Raw genomic sequence first — 21,167 nt, forward strand, 5'->3', positions numbered from 1 at the left:
TTATAGTTCCTTAAGCTTCTACAGACCACATTTTGAGATTGTCTCTCTAAAGTTTATCTATGTGCGGTCGTCCTGCCATGATTTGCATAGAAGCGAATGACAGAAGGGACTCTCTCCTTTTACAAATGAGAACTCTGAAATCCAGCCTTCTAAGCTGGTAGCAGAACCAAAATTGGAACCCAAGTCTACGAGGATATTTAATAGTATTTAATACCATTTGCAGCTCCAGATCCACCCATGAGTGCTAATAAACTGGTCTGATCTATTGACTGAACATTGGCGTTGCTACCTTTCCGGCTCGCCTGAGGGTTTGATTCCTTTCCTGGAGCTTTCGCTCTTCTCCACCACTCGGGGGCCCGCAATACTTCACGGTTTTTAAGTCCCTCACTCTTTCCGTGCCCAGCGTCCGCAGTACCGCAGAATACCCGGCAGGAGTCGCTGCACCCCCCTCCCCCCGGTACCGCGGCCCCTCCCCTGGCCAACCGTCGATTGGGCCGGCGCGTGACGTCACGCCGTTTTAGCCAAACAAATGGGTTTCGGGGCGAGCGTTGGGCTCCGCCGCGCCGCGCTGGGCGCTCGGTCCGCCTCAGCGGTGGGGAGCGAGCCAGGCCTCCCGCCGCCGCCGCCGCCGCCGCCGCATCGGGGTGTGCAGCCCCGGGCCAGGCCCCGGCCGGGGCAGGAGCGCAGGTGGGTTGGGGCCGCAGTGGGGCGTGGCGTGAGGGCAGCGCGGTCGGGGTCCTGCGGCGGCGGCCACGGTGGCCGCTCCCCGCCCCCTCCCGCCGCCTGCCTGCGCTCCCCGGGCGCGGGGCGGGTGGGGGCGGGGGCGCCGCCCGCGGGTCCCGGGCTCGCGGCGCGCTCGGCGCGTCTGTGGTAGGGGCCCGGCGGCCCGCGCCTCCTCCCGGGCCGGTCTCAGCCAGCGCACTGGCCGGGCGCTGAGCGCCCCCGCGGGCCAAGGAAGGTCGAGCGGGCCGGCAGGCGGCAGCCGGGTCCTGGGTCCGGGCTGAAGCTCAGGAGATCACGGATAGGCCGTGAGGAGGCACTGGACCGGCTCTCTTCAACCTCCTTGACCCGCGGTAGGTGAGGAAGTCGAGCTCTGGGTGGGGGTCGCCTCCCCTGGTCGCGCCCGCCTGGGCTCGGCCACCCTGTCCTTTCCGCCCCGGCGCAGGTGAGCTGACGCCTGCCCTTAACCTTCCTTGGGGACCGGGCAGGACGGGGGCTCGGAAGCTTCTCTCGCCTCCGGGCTGGCGCAAGTCGACTGCGGGTCGGCCCCAGTCAGCGATGAGGTCATAGTACTCTGGGTCCTCGTGTCTGTGACGTCAAGGGTTTCCAAGAGATGGGCTGTGATGTCACAGCAGGCCCCGGCTTGGACCTTGGCGCGCGGAAGGGCGGAGAAGACCGGGAGGGGAGAAAAAGGAAGTTCAGTCTTCGTATCGACGCCTGGAATCGTAGCGGATTTGAATCGAAAGTGGTTCGATATCAGCATTTCACAGTTGTAATAGTTGTCAAGTTCTTTAACATCATTTCAAGCAAGCATTGTTAGTACAGCTCAATATAAGACATGATTTAGAAAAATCTAAGGAGGTTTGGGGGGTTGAGTGTTTAATGTAAATGCCTTTCAGGAAGCTGAACTCATAGTTTGATGGTTTGTGATTGGAATTGCTGAAGAAATAGAACCAGTTGGAGTGCTGATAATTCAATTTGCCTTACTCTTTTTTGCTACACAGTCTTGAAATTATATACGGTATCTGCTTGTTTGCGTTTTTGTTAGAGAGTGGCTAGGAAGAGGGAGAGCAGATCTTAAATGAACTTTTTCTGTTGTGGAGGGGTGGGGAGGGAAGTTTGAATTGATCCAGTATTCTTTTAAAATAATAATTACCTAACGATTTAATTTATCGAGGTTGTCTTTGTCCTTTGCTATCATGGATAATTGAGGGTTTCCTATGGTTATAACTCATCAACAAGCCGTTTTCTTGCTTTCCTACTAAGACTGGGCTATAACAATAACATTCCCAGGATGGCTTGTCTGGACAAGTAACTAAAATTTTGTGTGTATTGCTTTCAAATATGAAACTAACAGAATTTCATTAAAGTGCCTTGTCTGTGGATATTGTTTTTCTTCCAAAGCTTTCAAATGAGATCAGGCGACACCAGAAAAGAAGTGAGTCACTTGCCATTACTGACCCTTTTCAGGTATTTCAGCATATCAGTTTAATTTCTTCCTCTTTATAGGATCATTTAAATAGAATCTAGTTTGAAAGGTAGTTGCCTTAAAATTGAAGCATAATTACAATTTAGGGTCTTCAGCAGGAAGCTTGGGTAGGAGTCCTCAGGCCTTCCTCATTGACGTTGATTTGTAATGGTAGTTTTTTGTTAATACTTCATCTCCATTTGCTCTTTAAAAGTGATAAGGGATTGTCTTTCTGGATTTTGCACCAACATGCTGGTAGAAGTTATGCTGTGTACATTAACATAGGAAATGAAAGCAAAAATTTACTCTCATTAATTACTGTTGAATTTGACTGGAAGTTCACAAAAGAAGGCTTTCTTATAAATCTCATTTTGATCCTCACTCACCATACCCTGGAAATTTGGCAGCATTGTGTGTAATACTGAAAGTTTTTTTTTTCTTTTAAGATATTAGGAATTATATGTTAACAATGTTGATCGAAGGCTCAAGACAAAATTTGAGCCTTTGGATCCTCAAGACTGATAGTTACAAAGTTAAGGTGAAACTTCTGAGAGTGAGGGTGTTAGCCTACTCTTAAGATGAAAGGATCATGGAAAGATACTATGTGATGAAATTGAAGGAGGTTCAGAAGGACACTTGCATGTGTCTTTTCCAAGTAACATTTCTGGGGCAGGCTATGTGGCTCTGTGTAAATTAAGTGTACTTGTGTATGTGGGAAGAGATGAAAGTTAAACTAAATGTGAGTTGAAAGACATATAATAGTAATAATAATAATAATAATAATGATCAAATAGCCCCTGCTTTGCATGCTTTTTTCCCTCTATTGTGTTTAGTAGTTACGAATTTTTTTTCCTAATGGAAAATGAGATAATAGGTTGAGAATAATGTCTTCAGTGTATTCTGATGTGATTGAGGGACAATGACATTTAAAAAAGCCAGCTTATGTATACAGTTGTATAACTGTTTAACAAGCCATAACTCTTCTGAAACATTTTTACAGCTTGTTTCTACCTTTGGCAGGATGTTTTTCTACCCAGGTCTTGAAGTTTTGAGTCTAGTAGCTTTTACTTCTTATAAATGGGAATTTATTTGAAATCGGGTTTATTATTATTTTAAAATGTCATGTTATCTTATTCAGTTACTGCATTTGAAAGGACGAAATCATTCATTCATTAGTGACTATAGCATCTTTTGGACAGGTAGAGCAAATATGAAGAATGAAAGTGCTGTATTTTGTGCATTTTCCAAATTATTTGGATATGTTTATTGGATCAATTCTGTGAACACATAGAATTTAAATTCCTATGCAAAATTTCTACTTTATTTTTTGAACTTAAACTTATGCTCAGTCAGTTTAATTTGGAGTTTTGATATTCTAGTAAGCCTTAATCTTGTTTCAGTATTTGTTGGGGGAGAACATACTAATCGTTAGAGACATCATTTAGTGTTACCTTCCAAAATTTGCAGCTGTTTAGAACCAGATACTTGAGGGACGCTACTGTGGTATAATGAATGCCTTCCTTGTTAAGTCATGTGTGACAAAGGCAAAATTCAGCAAGTGCATAATCTACAGTCCTTTGGAAGCAACAACAAGAAAGAGCAGATTAATTCCAAATGCATTTAGGTTATCTGGAAATTGAGTTCTTGTCATTCTTTATCTTTGTATAATTTAACTTTAGTTGATGTTTATGGTATTTTGAAGCTGATGAATGTACTATATTATCTAGGAGAGTACTAATGATTAAAATGTAGGTGTTTCTTAACATTAGCTGAAAGAGTTTATCAACCTATCATTTCCAACTCCATCTTCTAGTTAGCTCTCCACAGAGGAGCCTCCAGATCTTCTCCTTTTAAATATTCAACTTCAGAATCCTAGCACATACATTTCCTGTCCTCAGGATAATGTAGGTATAAATATGAACCTAAGCATTAATATGTGTGATTAAATATTATTATAAGGCATGGGTTTCATTCATCCAACAGACAATTTTTGAATACCTCTATACCAGGTACTCAGCCAGGGACTGTGACATGCAGATGAATTGTCCTTGCTGCAAGGATCCTTGACCTTTGTGTTAATATTCCCTTGCCATGGAGGGCCATGGGTTTGAGGAGCCAGAATTGGACAAAGAGGGTGAGCCATTTATGTTATGCCAGATTGGCCAGAGGTCTCATCTCAAGGTCAGTTTAAGGAGGTATTTAGAAACTCAGGTGAAAAGAATGGGGAACAGATTATCATATAGGCAAAGGGTCCAGACTCCACAGATTTCGATTATTCCAAAATGAATGGAGCTTAGTGAGTGAGCACTTTCTTTGAGTCAAGAACAAGCGCTCAAAGCCAAAACTAGTCTGTGTAGGCCGTCTAAAATTAGAGCTAGAGTGAAGAGGTAGAATCCAGACACCCCACTCTGAGGTATGTATGTACGTTCTCTTTCTTCTGTAAGGATGTTCCTTTATTTTTTTTAATTTATCTTTTTAAAGATTTTATTTATTTATTTGACAGAGAGAGACACAGTGAGAGAGGGAACACAAGCAGGGGGAATGGGAGAGGGAGAAGCAGGCTTCCCGCGGAGCAGGGAACCCGATGCGGGGCTCGATCCCAGGACCCTGGGACCATGACCTGAGCTGAAGGCAGACGCTTAACCGACTGAGCCACCCAGGCGCCCTGTTCCTTTATTAATTATTTTCATTCCTTTTCTTGACAAACCTGCAAAATATGTGAGCCTCTCACAGCCTTCATTTCCACTTTATTTTTATTTTTTTAGAGATCTTATTTATTTATTAGAGTGAGCGAGCGAGAGAGCACAAGCAGGGGGAGTGGCGGGGGAAAGGGAGAAGCAGGCTCCCCGCTGAGCAGGGAGCCCAACCACCCCTGGGATCAAGACCTGAGCCGAAGGCAGACACTTAACTACTGAACCACCAGGCGTCCCTTCCCTGACATTTTATTATGAAAAATTTTAATCACAGAAAAGTTACAAGAATTGTTTGTTGAACAATTGAATACCTAAGTACCAACAAACATAGATTCTATAATTTATAATTCATATTTTGCCATATGTACTTAGCTATTTATCCATCCTACACTCCCTCTCTTTATCCTTCATCAGTCCATCTTCTCTTTAGTTGTATTTTTACTCCCAAATATTTCAGTGTGCCCATCATGAACTCTTTGTTTACTTGTTTTTTGTTTTTTGTTTTTTTAAGAGTGCGAGTGCACGAAGGTGGAGGTATAGGCAGAGGAAGAGAGTGAGAATCTTAAGCCCCACTTAGGGCTGATCTCAAGACTCTGAGATCATGACCTTAGCTAAAATCAAGAGTCAGACGCTTAACTAAGCCACCCAGGCGCCCCTGTTTACTTGTTTTTAAGGTAAAATTTATATACAGTAAAATGTACAAATCTTATGTATAGCATAGCCTAGCCTTGGACAAGTTCATACATCTTTGTAACCTATAACCCTGTCAAGATATTAAACATTACTATCACTAGAGAAAGCTCCTTCATGTAACTTCCAAGTCAATTTGATTAACTTTATAATCTCCTGCAGTCTTACTTCCACCAGTTTCTTCTGAAACTAGCTGTTCAAAGGTCCTGTTTTGTTAGCACATTTGAGTAGCATTGTGCTAGGTGTTCAGAATGTAAAGAAATGAAGAACACAACTTCTGTTTTCTTTAAGCTTACAATTCATTTTGGGTTTTAGTTAGGGGTTGGTGTCTGAAAAGAGATAAGTGTTATATGAATTCAGAGAAGGCAACTGGGTCTGCCAGAGAAAGCTTCCTAGGTATGGGTCTTGAATTGGGCCTTAATTTTAGAATCCAGAGAAGAGTTGGGTTTTGGTTTGTTTTTTATTTAAATAGACTGTATGATTTGAAGTTAGAAGTTATTGTATTAAGGAACAGTAGCAGGGGGGATGGGTTAGCCTGGTGATGGGTATTAAGGAGGGCACGTATTGCATGGAGCGCTGGGTGTTACATGCAAACAATGAATCATGGAACACTACATCAAAAACTAATGATGTACCATAGTACTGTATGGTGACTTAACATTACATTAAAAAAAAAAAAAGGAATAGTAGCAGACAAGTGTGGTTGGGACCCAATTTTGGAGTGAGTATAAACATTATTTTATACCCAATGATAATTTTTGAAGAGGAAAGTAACATAAAAAAACAGATTAGGGGCACCTGGGTGGCTCAGTCGGTTAAGGCATCTGCCTTCAGCTCAGGTCATGATCCCAGGGTCCCTGCTCCGTGGGGAGTCTGCTTCTCCCTCTTTCTCTGCCTGTCCTCCCCCTGCTTGTGCTCTCTCTCTCTCTCTTTCTCAAATGAATAAATAAAAATCTTAAAAAAAAAACCATTAAATTTTTATCTTGTTTGTTATCTCTGGTATTTGTGTAGATGACTTCATTTTTTGAGTTCTCTCCTTTCTTGGTTCTTTGTCTATCTGGTTTCTCAGCTATGCTGGCATTTCTTTCTCTTCCAGATTTAAATTATTGAAAGCTTTGTCTTGACTGTTTATTGTGTTCTTTGTTATCTGACCCTTAGCTGTTAGGGCTTCTCAGTTATAATTCTTTCCAGGTCATGGCCACATCTGTATCCATAAGCTGTTAACTCTTACTAGGTTTCTGACTGCTTGGATGCTGCTTTTTGTATGTCCCTGTTTACTTTGTACTTGTTCAAGAGTCTGTAGCAAGAGCATTTGTTTTAAGTAGTTGTAGCAAATGGGATTTATTGAGAAAGAAAGATGTACCCCTGGGCTGAATGAATAGACTAGAGAGAGCTTCTAGGAATAAACCCCAGAATGACACTGCAGAATTTGCCTGCTCAGGGAGCTACTGCCATCGAGGACCATGTTGTTGAATCAGAAAGCTGCTGCCACCATACCTGACAGAAGTTTAACTTCCTAAAAAAAAGGTAGTTTAACTTCCTTGGGCATAACTATCATTACATGTTATTTCTTACCCTACATATCTTATGCAGGTATGTCTGCTTAGCCACACTTAGGTCAAATGTGAAACCTTAGTTTCAAGGGCATCTGGAAAATGTAGTTTTTAGTTGTTCAGTCTCTATAAAACAGGAAATCTATGTGAGAATGGATTGAAGTACTGAGTGACACTCAGTTTGTGAAAAACTAAACTCATTTTCCCCAGATTCCCTCAGTGTAACAAAGTCAAGTCTTTCAAAATTTTGCTATTTCTGTGCAAAGACCATGGGTATTGTTCTAGTTTCCTGAGATAGGAACTATTGAAATCAATTGTACCATTTAGATTTTATGTTCTGGGTATAACAAAACCAATTCAAATTTACTAGCTCACAATACTGTAAAGTCCAAAGGTGAAGCTTGATAAATTGTACTTATGTGATCAGAATTTCATCTTTCTCTTTTTTCCTTTATTTAATGAGCTCTGCTTCTGATGTGTTTGTCCCTTTGTGGTCCCAGCATGTTTGTCAGCAGCTCAAGGTCTAGGTCCTCATGCCAACAAATCCAGAGGGGAGGGATGAGTGCTTCAGCAGAAGCTGTAGGGCAGGGCTCTTGACCTTTGTTCCTTCCTCCACTCCTTTGGCAGTCTGAAGCCTATAGGACTCTTCATGGGTTATGTTTATTTTATTTTATTTTATTTTTATTTTATTTTTAAAAAACAGTTAAGAGTAACAGTATTTCACCGGTGGCCCTCAAGGCTGGCCAACCTCATCCCAACTTGTGGAGGGGGTGGGGCACCAGTGTCCTCCTACTCATTTTACACCTCTCCTGTCACTTCACCATGCCAGACTAGAGTGAAGCTCAACAGGGTCGTCTTTCCATGTTCCCTTGGCTGTGGTTTTGCTGGATAGTAGGTAGGGACAGTGGGAATCTTGTTCCTGTGCATCACTAATTATTAGGTGGTGAGGCATTTGGCTACCTTAAGAGAGTCCTAGTTACTCCCATGATTTACCCAGGCTTCATTGAATTTCTTCACTTTGACATTTAGAGCACTGGCCAGAAATCACATCATGTCAACACCCGCCGAGGGCCTTCACAACTATTTTTAAATAAAGTACATGGGTCTAACAAAGAGCAGTTATATTAAAATACCATTATCAAAATATTTTTTAAAAATTGTAAGAGAGTATGTGCTTCTTTGTTAAATAATAAGATTTAGTATGGCTCTAATAATTTCCAAGTAGTGATGAACATTGTCACTATTTGTGTCTGCAACCAATGGTAATGTGATAGGAAACTATCTGTGATTTCTGCGGGTAACAGAGTGGTGTTACTAATATTGTGGTCTGTTGACTGGACTCACAAAAGGACATGCTAAATTTCAGTTAAATTTAGTGAAGTTAAAGATATCTTTCACCCCCTCATCTGAGCTTAGACACCCTGAGTTCTATACCTAAACCTTTTGGGGGATCTGTGCACTTCAGCTTAAGAAGTGTAGCTAGAAGAGAGTTTCTCTTCCTGGGAGTCCCAGCAGATGTCTTGTGTATCTCATTGACTTTGGGTTGAATTGACATTTCTGAATCAACCACTAAGGCCAGATAAGATTTGGTAACTGGTTTAGTCAGCCTGGGCCTACCCCTGGAGCTGAGGTGTTGGGGTCACTGCTACCTATACAGCATGATGGCTTAGCTTTTTTTTTCCTGAGGGAAATTAAGGGGCTACTGGATGTTGAGTAGCAAATAGTAGATGTCATCCTTAATTCATCCCCTCTCCTTTGCTCCCATAGTCAACCAGTCATTAAATTTTAGTGAATCTTTCAGTTGGATTTGTCTTTCCCTTGATCAGTCTCTCTGCTAACATTCTAAGCCCCAGTATGGAGCATATGGGATAGTCCATTGGGTTGCAAAAAGAAAAGTATTGGAACTTCTAGTTATTTTTTTCATCCTTTTAGTATTTATTTTTGTGTTTGTTTTATATTGTATGTAAAACATAGAAGTTTGGTAGTACATGCATAAATGTAAAATTTAGAAGTATATACATTTATGTGGGTGCATGTTAAAATTTTTCAAATCATGGGAGTGGGGGGTCAGAAAAGTTGAGATAACCATAGAGCAGTGCTGTTCAGTTGTTCAGTAGAAATATAATGTGAGCCATATGTAATTTAAAATTTTCTAGATTACCACATTCAAAATGGTAAAAAGAAACATCTGGAAATAACTTTAAAAATGTTATTTAACATAATATATCCGAAACAGCAGGATTTGAATAGGTAGTCAATATAAAAAATTACTGAGATAGTTTACGTTCTTTTTTTTCATGCAAAGCCTGAAATTTGATGTTCATATTACATGTAAAGATCAACTCAGTTAAGACAGGTGATATTTCAGATGCTCAAAAACCAGGTGTGGCTAGTGGCTTCTGTATTGGATAGTATAGATTTAGACCAATGATCATTCTGGTTTTAGATTTCTGTAATTGTCTCTGTAGTTTTCATAAATCCATTATTTACTCTCTTCAGTCTTTTTGTACACTTGCTGGGTTAATGGAACAAAAATCCCACTGGGATTTTACTTTCCCGAATCACATTTAAAAGTAGCTTTCAAGACTTTTCATAAGGTGGTTCATCCCATCTTTCTTCCTCACTTGTTTCTGGGACTGCCTGCAACAAACCTGGGGTTCAATTAGGTAGTTTCCTCAGCTGTGCCTTCCCTTTCCATTTCTGCAAATATAATCATCCATTATGAGGAGCCTGTTCCCATAAAACCTTGGACTCTCCAATCCCTCTACAGTCTATTTCCAGAGCTCCCACTGTGTATATTAAGTACTCAGCCACACCCTAGCACTTCATCATATACCGTTGTTTATTGTTATTGTTTCATAAATATTATTAGTCTTATCTCCCTTACTAAATACTAAGCTTTATATCTTATGTCTCCAAACTGTAATTACATAGTTAAAGGCTTAGCTTTTCCCCTTCATCTTTTTTTTTTAAGTTTATTTATTTATATCTACACTCAATGTAGAGCTCGAACTCACAATCCTGAGATCAAGAGTCGTATATTCGTTCCTCTGACTGAGCCAGCCTCATCTTTTCCCCCTCATCTTTAAGGGGGGATTTAAATTTAGCTTTAAATTTTTTGAAATTCTGTTTTGTTTTCTACTCTGCTGGTTAACTTAGACACCTTCTAGCAAATTCAGTTGTAGGAGTTTATGTATTGAAGTATTCATTTGGTTCTTGAAAATGAAGGAATTTAATTTTGTTTATAAAGTAGTCTACTTGAAGCTGTAAGATCACTCTTGGAACTACAGTAGGGAATTATTGATTAGCTGGAGTTTCTGAAGATGAAATTTGAGTTTGGTAAGGAAGTCTCAAAGGACACATTTGCTCTATTGTCCAGGAATCAAGAGTGGCAAACTTGTTTCCTAAGTAGGCCAAGAGATTTTATTTCAAGTTCAGGATTATTCTCTGGAGGTTCGTGGTACTTTCTGCACCCTGGTCACTTTAGCCCTAGGGGATAGGCTTCTCTAGTTCAGGCAGTCTTCTAGTTGAAGAGCTCTACCATCCATTACAATGTTTTAGCTCATTTGGAATACTACAAAAAGGATGACGAAAATGGATCCTGAAAATAAGTTTGAAGAAGATCATATATATAGCTTTATGTTTTACAAATCCTGTCTTTCATTTGATATTTTCTTTGCCTATTTTATATTTAACATGTTATATGATTATCTTGGTAGAATAGCTATATACCAACATTTTTAACTTGTGGAATTTCAAGGCCTATTTGTTTACTATTCATTTACTAAAAAAAGTGCAGTATGTTTTAGATGCCAGGCATGTAAGCGCATTAGTTAACTTCTGTCACTTTTTCTCTTAGCACTATTTTACAAATCTTCTATATACTCTTTGGCAAATAGCAGTCCTTTTTTTTAAGATTTTATTTATTTGTCAGAGACTACAAGCAGGGGGGGCAGCAGGCAGATGGGGAAGCAGGCTCCCCGCTGAGCAAGGAGCCTGGGATCAGGACCTGAGCCCAAAGCAGATACTTAACCAGCTGAGCAACCCAGGTGTCCCTGGCAAATAGCAGTCTTTAAGAATATATTCTTTTGTCTTATTGTTTAACACCCTTTGGGTTTTCCTCTCTTTTTGGCAAATATCATTAAGTAAAATTGTTTTTGTTTGGATATTTATTAATTAAAATATATTAACTTCTGGAAAGTTCACTTTTTTTTTTTTTAAATTAGCAGGAGGTTATAAGTATTCCTCAAAACATAACTTTACATTCAAGTTGCATATATTTGTAAGACTGTAGTATAAAATATTTTTACACTTAAATATTACAGTTATAAAACATTTTAGAGCTACTGATTTTTTTTTTTAATTGGTGGTCTTGAAATTTAAGTGAAAACTTAAGCCATGTTAGTAACTGCTTTATTTCTGAATTGAAAAAATGAATTATTTTCTCCCGTCTTTATTTGATCTAGGGGCTTAGCTTTTGCATTACTGATCTTTTCAGTAACCCAAAATATTCTTGGGTATTTTACCAAAAAAATTACGAGATTCTTACTGTAGTTGTTATCTTGTTTTGTGAATCTACCTTGTCTATCCTGCTTAAATATTAATTAAACTCTTAGTAGAGAATGAGGAGTTGTAAAGCTTTTAAGAATTGTTGCTTTATGAATATCTCGTGGATTTCCCCTTTAAAGGGACATAAAAACAAGGGCAGCATGCTTCTTTAAAAGATACAATTAATTTTGAAGATTAAAATTTGCTTGCCAACTCATTTGTTGGACTACTTAAATATTATGATTTTATGTTATTAAAGGTCTGTTCGTGTGTCCCCCAAGTGTTCCTAAGGATTTCTTTTACCAAAAACTTGTTGAATTTTTCTCTTGTTTAATGGCTCTGGTTTAAATGTATTCCCTCTTGGGCGCCTGGGTGGCTCAGTTGGTTAGGCGACTGCCTTCGGCTCAGGTCATGATCCTGGAGTCCCGGGATCGAGTCCCGCATCGGGCTCCCTGCTCGGCGGGGAGTCTGCTTCTCCCTCTGACCCACCCCCCTCTCATGCTCTCTATCTCATTCTCTCTCAAATGAATAAATAAAAAAAAAAAAAAATCTAAAAAAAAAATAAATAAATAAATGTATTCCCTCTTAACCACAGTCCTAATTCAGTGGGAATTCCTTTAAAAGTCTTAATTGGTTTCTTGAGTCAATAGCTTAAGGACTAGTCTGACAATTACTAATTTTTGTTTTCTGTAGAATCAGGTAAAAATTTGTTACATTGTTTATACCAAGAAAAAGGTAACAGGATTAACATATGCAAATTTTAAAAGTGTTAAGAAAAGAAAACAGGGAAGGTCATTTTGGTAAATTTCTCAGAAATTTTCATTTTATTTCAGTTTCTAATCTGATTCACAAGCTTTCACAGTTACTATTTGTAACTCTTCATAATCTATACTTACCTAACAAGAAAGAACCTTTTGTATGATTGTTTCAGTTAATCAGAGAAAAAGCCTATTTGGCCTTTTTGATTTTCCTAGCTGCCTTTGTTTGTTCTTACTGAAAGTAGATAATGAGAAATTAAAAGATAAATAATGTATTTCCGGCAGTAGAATGACCCCAATGCTTGGGTTAAATGGGTTAAAATGTTTTCTTGTCTTCTTTCCTCGAAAGAAGAGTTCTCAGTACTCTCCTTGCCCCCCCCTTTTTTTTAAGATTTTATTTATTTGAGAGAGAGAATGAGAGAGAGAGCACAAGAGGGGGGAGGGTCAGAGGGAGAAGCAGACTCCCTGCTAAGCAGGGAGCCTGATGTGGCACTCGATCCCCGGACTCCAGGATCATGACCTGAGCCAAAGGCAGTTATGTAACCAACTGAGCCACCCAGGTGCCCAGTACTCTCCTTGCCTTTTTCCTCCTTCCAGCATATTCTTTTGTCATTTTTGTGTCTAGTGGTTTTCTGGGTAATTAGTCCAGTGTGAGATCATGTTGAAACTAAAGTCAGTGTAAGTCTTCAAATCATTAAAATCTGCATATACTAAAATTTCAAAAAATTTAAATGGAATATTTAATAGGATTAAAGAGCATTTATTTTTTGGGTAGGTAATGTGTTCACATGGTTCAAAATACCAAAGGTGCAAAAAATGAGTTTTCTCCTCTCTTCTCTCTGTTGGGCACACTTTTCCCCTCACTGGGGGCAACAATTCTATTCTCCCTACCTTTTAAAAACCCTAAGTGGTAGTAGATTCTTCGTACCATTATCTTGCCTTTTTCACTGATTTTTGTCCTTTACATATTATTATATGAAGAGTGTATTAGTGATAGAAAATCTAAACTAACAGTGGGTTAAACAACAAAGTACTTCTCTTACAAAGTTCAGATATGTGGTCTAGGGCTGGTATAGCACTCATGGTATTTCTCTCGTTTTGAGGCATGATGAATTGCACAGATATTAAGCAGACAGTTTGATGAGTTTTGACCATTGTATATAATAAACCCTGCAGTCGAGAACCAGCCCTCTAGCCTGTTTTCATTCCTTACCCCACCCCTTGGCTCTTTCTGTACTATTACTGCTCCACTGTTTGTTGGCCATGTCTTCATTGACCTAGCTGGATCTCCAGCTATTGGAGCCCATTCCACACTGCAGGATGCAAGAAGGGGCAAAGGTTACATGCCAGCCTTTTTATAGGAAGATTTTTAGAAGCTGCCACTTTACTACATTTCCAATCGTGTTTCATTAGCCATATTCATAAATACAGGCATACCTTGTTTTATTGAGCTTCACTTTATTGTACTTTGCAGATTTTGCATTTTTTACAAAGTGAATGTTTGTGGTAACCCTGTGTTGAGCAAGTCTGTTGGTGCCATTTTTCCAACAGCATTTGGTCAGTCTGTGTGTCTGTGTCACGTTTTGGTAATTCTTGAATATTTCAGACTTTTTCATTATTCTGTTTGGGTGATTTGCGGTGAGTGATCTTTGATTGTAATTGCTTTGGGGTGCCATGAACTGTGCCCATATAAGATGGTGAACTCAATAAATGTTGTGTGTTCTGACTACTCCACTGACCAGCTGTTCCTCTGTCCCTCCCACTCCTTGGGTCTCTCCCTATTGCCTGAGACACAATATAGTGAAATTGGGCTAATTAATAAACCTACAGTGGCCTCTCAGTGTTCAAGTGAAGGGAACAGTTACACATCTCTCACTTTGAAATCAAAGCTAGAAATGATTAAGCTTAGTGAAGAAGACATGTCCAAAGCTGAGACAGGCTGAAAGCTAGGCCTCTTGTGCCACACAGCCAAGCTATGAATGCAAAGGAAAAGTTCTTGAAGGAAATTAAAAGTGCTACTTCAGTGAATATATGAATGAAGAGAAAACAAACAGCCTTATTGCTGATATGAAGAAAGTTTTAGTGGTCTGGATAGATCAAACCAGCTACAACATTCCCTTAAGCCTAATCCAGAGTAAGGCCCTCACTCTCTTCAATTCTCTGAAGGCTGAAGGTGGTGAGGAAGCTACAGAAGAAAAGTTTGAAACTAGCAGAGGTTGGTTTATGAGCTTTAAGAAGCCATCTCAATAACCTAAAAGTGCAAAGTGAAGCAACAAATGATGTAGAAGCTGCAGCAAGTACCCAGAAGATAGAGCTAAGATGATTAATGAAGGTGGCTTATACTCAACAACAGATTTTCAATGTAAATGAAATAGCCTTATATTGGAAGAAGATGCCTTTTAGGACTTTCATAGCTAGAGAGAAGTCCATGCCTGGTTTCAAGTCTTCAAAGGACAGGTTGAGGGGCGCCTGGGTGGCTCAGTCGTTAAGCGTCTGCCTTCGGCTCAGGTCATGATCCCAGGGTCCTGGGATCGAGCCCCGCATCGGGCTCCCTGCTCTGAGGGAAGCCTGTTTCTCCCTCTCCCAGTCCCCCTCCTTGTGTTCCCTCTCTCGCTGTCTCTCCCTCTGTCAAATAAATAAATAAAATCTTAAAAAAAAATCTTAAAAAACAAAAACAAAGGACAGGTTGACTCTCTTGTTAAGGGGCTAATGCTAATGATGACTTTAAATTGAAGCCAGTGCCTGTTTACTATCCAAAAATCCCAGGGTCCTTAAGAATTATGCTAACTCTACTCTTCCTGTGCTCTATAAATGGAACAACAAAGCCTCAATGACAGCATATCTGTTTACGACATGGTTTACCCAATATTTTGAGCCCACTATTGAGACCCACTTCTCAGATACTGAAATATCACTGCTCATTGGCCACCCGAGAGCTGTGATGGGGATGTTGTTTTCATGACTGCTAACACAGCATCCATTCTGTGGCCCATGGATCAAGGAGTCATTTCGACTCTCAGGTCTTTTTATTTAAGAAATCCATTTTGTAAGGCTGTAGCTGCCATAGATAGGTGTTCCTGGGCAACATAAATTGAAAACCTTCTGGAAAGGAGCCACTATTCTAGATGTCATTAAGAACATTTGTGGTTCCTGGGAAGAGGTCAAATTATCAACATTAACTGGAACCTGGAAGAAGTTGATTTTAACCCTCATGGATGACTTTAAGGTGTTCAACACTTCAGTGGAGGAAGTAACTGCAGAATGTGTTGGAAACAGTAAGAGAACTAAAATTAGAAGTGGAGCCCGAAGGGGTGCCTGGGTGGCTCAGTTGGTTAAGCGTCTGCCTTCGGCTCAGGTCATAATCCCAGGATCCTGGGATCTAGTTCCACATTGGGCTCCTCGCTCAGCAGGGAGCCTGCTTCTCGTTCTACCTGCCACTCCTCCTGTTTGTGCTCTCTCTCTCTCTCACAAATAAATAAATAAAATCTTAAAAAAAAAATAGTGGAGCCTGAAGATGGGACTGAGTTGCTGCAATCTCATAATCAAACTTGAACAGATAGAGTTGCTTATACATGAGCAAAAGAATGGTTTCTTGAAGAGTCGACTCCTTCTGAAGATGAGGATTGTTGAAATGACAACAAAGGATTTAGAATATTACATAAACTTAATTGATAAAGCAGCAGTAGGGCTTGAGAGGATTGACTCCAATTTGTAAAGGAGTTCTGTTGGTAAAATGCTATTAAACAGCATTGCATGCTGCAGAGAACTTGTTTGTGAAAGGAAGAGTCAGTGTGGCCAACTTCATTGTTGTCTTATTTTAAGAAATTGCCACAGCAACCACTATCCTGATCAGTTAGCGGCCATCAACACAGAAGTTAAGATCCTCTACCAGCAAAAAAAATTAAGACTCGCTGAAAGCTCCGATGATAGTTAGCATTTTTTAGTAATAAAGTATTTTGAAATTAAGGTATGTATGTTGCTTTTTTATTTTATTTATTTATTTTTAAAGATTTTATTTATTTGTCGGAAAGAGAGAGCACACACAGGCAGGGGGAGTGGCAGGCAGAGGGAGAAGCAGACTCCCTGCTGAGCAAGGAGCTCAATGTGGGACGATCCCAGGACCCTGGGATCATGACTTGAGCTGAAGGCAGACGCTTAACCTACTGAGCCACCCAGGTGTCCCTCTATGTTGCTTTTTTAGACCTAATGTTGTTGCATACTTAATATACTACAGTATAGTGTAAACATAACTTTTATATGTATTGGAAAAGCAAAAAACTCATTTGACTTGCTTTGTTGTATTTGCTTTATTGTGGTGGTCTGAACTGAACCCGCAATATCTCTGAGGTATGCCCCTACTTCACCGTAAACTGACAGGAAGACAAGTGAGTAATGTGTTTTTCAGGAGTTGCTCTCTTAAAATGCAGATTAGGGCACAAGGTTAAAATGAGATAATTTTTTTTTTTTTGCCCTCTTTCTCATGTACATTCCTTAACGTGTAGAAACATGTTCCAGCTAATCTTAAAGTACCCTTTAACTTAATTGGGGAAAAAGAAAGTAATCAACAAATATATTCAATTTAGTTCCTTTTCCATAATATTTCTTGTGTTTCTCTTTCTAACCTTTTATTCTCCAGTTGCTGTGTGGGCTCAGATAAATTATGTAAAATATATTCTGCTAAATTTTGATTTTTTATAGAATAATAAGTGGGTTTTTTTTTTTTTTTTAAAGATTTTATTTATTTGTTAGAGAGTGGGCACATCAGCGCCCACAAGCCGGGGACTGGGGGGGAAGGTTTGGAGGGGGAGGGAGAGAATCTCCAGCAGATTTCCTGCTGAGCACAGAGCCGGAGGAGGGGCTCTATCCCACAACCCTGAGGTGGTGACCTGAGCTGAAACCAAGAGTTGGACAGCCAAGTGACTGAGCCACCCAAGCACCCCAGAGAAATAAGTGTTTTTAAAATGTTTTTAACTCTGTAAAATAAACTTTTGGTTGGAACTTGAGGGAAAAAATTCATAGTAATTTTCCAAACAACCAGGTGGTATTATGAGCTGTACTTACTTTTGAAATAGGAAATAACATTCAAAAAAGGATGTATACATATGTTTTCCCAAACTATATGATGTCTTAGCAGACACCTCTTACTCAGCTATTGTAGCACATAGCATTGAACCTTTCACTTGGTAGATTGCATTTTTTCTCTAATTGAAGTGAATCTTGGGAAAGTGGTAGAAAAATTATTAGACTCCCAGTAGCAATGTATTGGTCCTTCAGGGCAGAGGGGAGAAGCTATTTATATAATGTCATTTTTTTAAAAGATTTTTTTTTTAAAGATTTTATTTATTTGACAGAGACAGAGCAAGAGAGGGAACACAAGCAGGGGGAATGGGAGAGGGAGAAGCAGACTCCCATGCTGAGCAGGGAGCCTGGTGTGTGTGGCTTGATCCCAGGACCCTGAGATCGTAACTTGAGCCGAACGCAGACACTTAACTGACTGAGCCACCCATGCACCGTATATAATGTCATTGTTAGTACTTTTGAAATTATCATCTATTTAGGTAAAGAAATTTAATGGTCTAATATCTATGCTCTAAAGATAGAGACTTTTAAGATACTTTCAGTATAGTATCCCATTTTATCTGGAGGTCAAGTTTGTAAATTTTTTTTTTTTTTTTAAGCCATGAAGCCCTAATAAGCCAAAGAACATTGGAAAAAAAAATATTTCCTATACTTAATAAATGAGTTTTGTAGTCATCCTCAGGCCCCTTCCTGACGTCTTCATAATTTAGAACAGAAAGTTGTGTGTCTCATGTTTTTTCCTGTGTCCTTAGCACGAAAGTGGTGTGTAGCACATGGTTGTTGTTCAGTAAACATTTGTTGAATGAATGAATATTTATAAATTGATTTCTTTCTTTTGGTTTTGCTAGCACACATTTTTTGGGCGGAGAGGGAGATATTGTTGAGAGACTACATAATAATAGCAGACGTTTTTGCTTATTTGTTAGGTAGTGGTGGTGGTAATCAGGTAGGCATGTTCTTGCCTTAGGATTTGTATTGGCTTTTCCCTGTGCCTAGATCTTCATGCCTAACTTCCGCCCCTCCTCTGAATCTTCTATATATCACCTTCTCAAGAAGCCCATATCGACCACTCTGTTTAAAATGGTAATGGCTCCCCTCTCCCTGTACTTCCAAGTTTCCTTGTCCTAGTCTGTTTTTTCCCATAGCAATTACCTCCTTGAAACATATACTATATAATTTACCTAAGATTATTACTGTCTCTCTCACCACCAGTGTTCGTTCCTTTAGGGGCTTTAGACTATTCACTGTATTTCAGGTGCGTCATAGGTGCTCAGCAAGCATTTGTTGAATGAAGGTAGGAAGAAGGTAACATGTGAGAAAGTAAGTTATAAAATCATTTTTATTTTAAAAATTTGTATTTAAAAGTACTATTTCCATGATTTAAAAAGTTTTGCTTTTGGAGACCACTGTGTTCCATTATGATGCCAAGGCAAAACTTGTGCAAGGTTTAAGGACTATATTCTCTTGGTGGAAAAGGGACTGAGTTTTGGCTTTGCTGAAATACATCATCTGCTTCAAACCTTTAGCACCTTTTTTGGTGAAGTTGTTTGTCATAGCCTTCGGTGGTGGTTTAGTTAATAAGACAGTCTCTAGGTTTGAGTGTGTTCCATTGTGTGCAGATGGAACATTTATTTCCTACTGGAGGTGGCTTTCCACAAAGTGAGGAATGACGATAGTAATAGCTTCCTTCCTTCCTTTCTTTGGACTAGGCCTTATATTAAACATGTTATGTGTATTTTATTTTCTAATCTTTATTAAAACTCTATGATGAATGTATTCTTGTCCCCTTTTCTTGGGGAAAACTTAAGAGGTTTTAGAGGTCAAGTGGTTTGCTTAGCCATTAAGTGTGTTGAAGCTGGAATTCAAATCCAAGCAGTATGACCTGTAGAGGAACTTCACTACCCAAAATGTTTTCCTGGTGAAGAGCACCTAGAAGTGAAAAAGAAATTAGAAACAACTTAGTGGAACCCTGATGTCACAGAGACCTTTATCTTTATTTGCTCCAGCTTCGCATGACTTCAGTTGATTGAATGAGGCCACTGTGATTGAAACAGTAATATTGTGTTAAAGTTAACTAATGCAACTTAAAGTATATTTTAAATAAAACCAGGACTGGCTCCTAGCCAGATCTTCTGTTGTTTGAATTTGGGTTAGCTCAAGAACAATTAATTTTAATTTGTTTTAAAAACAATGGTGATTTGTGGAGGGTGAATTAGAATCTACTGTTGCAGGAAATTATGCTTAAGGATACATATTTATATGCTGAAGCCAGTAATGTGTTTTGCATAGGAAAAGTTGTAGGACACTTTGTGTAGGACATTGTGTAGAGAGAATCATTTTATTAAAAAAAAAAAAAATGCTCCAAAGCAAGGCATGAGGTACTACTTTTGGAGATATATTGAGACTTTTTTGGCCTAAGATGACCATTGGGGAGAGTGTTTCCATTTTAAGTTTCTAGAACTGTGATGAGAACATCCTACTGAATGAGGTGCTTTTCTTGATGCTCCCATTGAGTTTTAGTGGGATAAAATACTGACAAAAGCTTTTTCTTAATACTTCTTTTTGCCCCTTTGAAGTAGCCAGCAGAGGCTTCTTTTTCAAATGCATGTTTGTTCATGGTGGGGGAAAAATGTAATGGTTCAGAAGAGTTTATGATGAAACAGTAATCCCCTTTCCTTACCCCTCCCCACCTCAGTTCCTTCTCCAGTGGAACCACTTCAGTTGTTTCTAAGATTGATTCGTAATTCCCCATGTTAATATAATTTTTCCATTTCTTGATTTGCCAATTTTAAGCATTATCTGTTGACTTTCTGCAGTGATAGTCAAGATTTGGCTCTCATTTACCACCTGTAAAGAATTATAAGGGAGCTGAGATTTTACCCTACTTGAAGCTAACAAGTTAGCCTGCCACAGTTTCATGGATGCTGGTGGAAGACACAGAGTTAGAGATGAAGTACAGTTTATTACTCATAACAGTAACAGTAGCCAGAGTATCAGCATTCGTTTGTGCCAGTGTTCTGACCCTCAGTTCCCACAGGGTACTGCAGAGAGGGCACATAATACTTATTCACATAGTGGGTTTTGTTACTGAAGAAAACTCTGAGCTCAGAGATTTCAAATATTTTATTACAGGCAGTAAGTATGCCTGCCCTTTGTTCCAGAGGGAGACAGTAAGCATGCTTGCTTTTTGTTCTTGAAGAAAACACTTTCTGTCTTGCTGTTTGCTATATGAACATCCTTGAAAATACAGTCCAGAACAATGAGCAGACAGTGTCTTGCCTGAAAGACATAGAGACCCATTACGAATTATTTCCCAACACCACTACCCCATTTCCCATCTTCTTTCTGCTGTAGTTCTATCATTATTTTTAGCTCTCTGGTCACCTTGGTAAATACTATGTATTTATTTTTATTAACACAAACAGTAGGTGATACCTTTTGACTTCCTGCTTTGAAAGAGGAGTATTTAAGACAGGGATCCTTGGGCGCCTGGGTGGCTCAGTTGGTTAAGTGACTGCCTTCGGCTCAGGTCATGATCCTGGAGTCCCTGGATCCAGTCCCGCATCGGGGTCCCTGCTCGGCAGGGAGTCTGCTTCTCCCTCTGACCCTCCCCCCCTCATGTGCTCTCTCTCTCTCTCTCATTCTCTCTGTCTCAAAT

The 21,167-nt window shown here is 39.7% G+C and overlaps 1 protein-coding gene across 3 annotated transcripts in view; it reads left to right on the forward strand.

The window, feature by feature from the left end:
- The first annotated feature begins 564 nt into the window (after positions 1-564).
- The window catches only part of FBXO34 (F-box protein 34), an 87,197-nt gene continuing 66,594 nt past the window's right edge, over positions 565-21,167 (forward strand). For 2 of the 3 annotated variants that reach the window (XM_032405164.1, XM_032405163.1), the window contains exon 1: positions 565-687. The gene's annotated coding sequence lies outside the window, so the exon portion shown is untranslated. Of the gene's footprint in view, positions 688-884; positions 1,074-21,167 lie in introns of those variants that run through there. The other variant, XM_032405167.1, reaches the window with a different exon arrangement.

Source organism: Phoca vitulina, unplaced genomic scaffold (assembly GCF_004348235.1).
Source record: "Phoca vitulina isolate PV1807 unplaced genomic scaffold, GSC_HSeal_1.0 scaffold7, whole genome shotgun sequence".
NCBI lineage: Eukaryota > Metazoa > Chordata > Mammalia > Carnivora > Phocidae > Phoca > Phoca vitulina.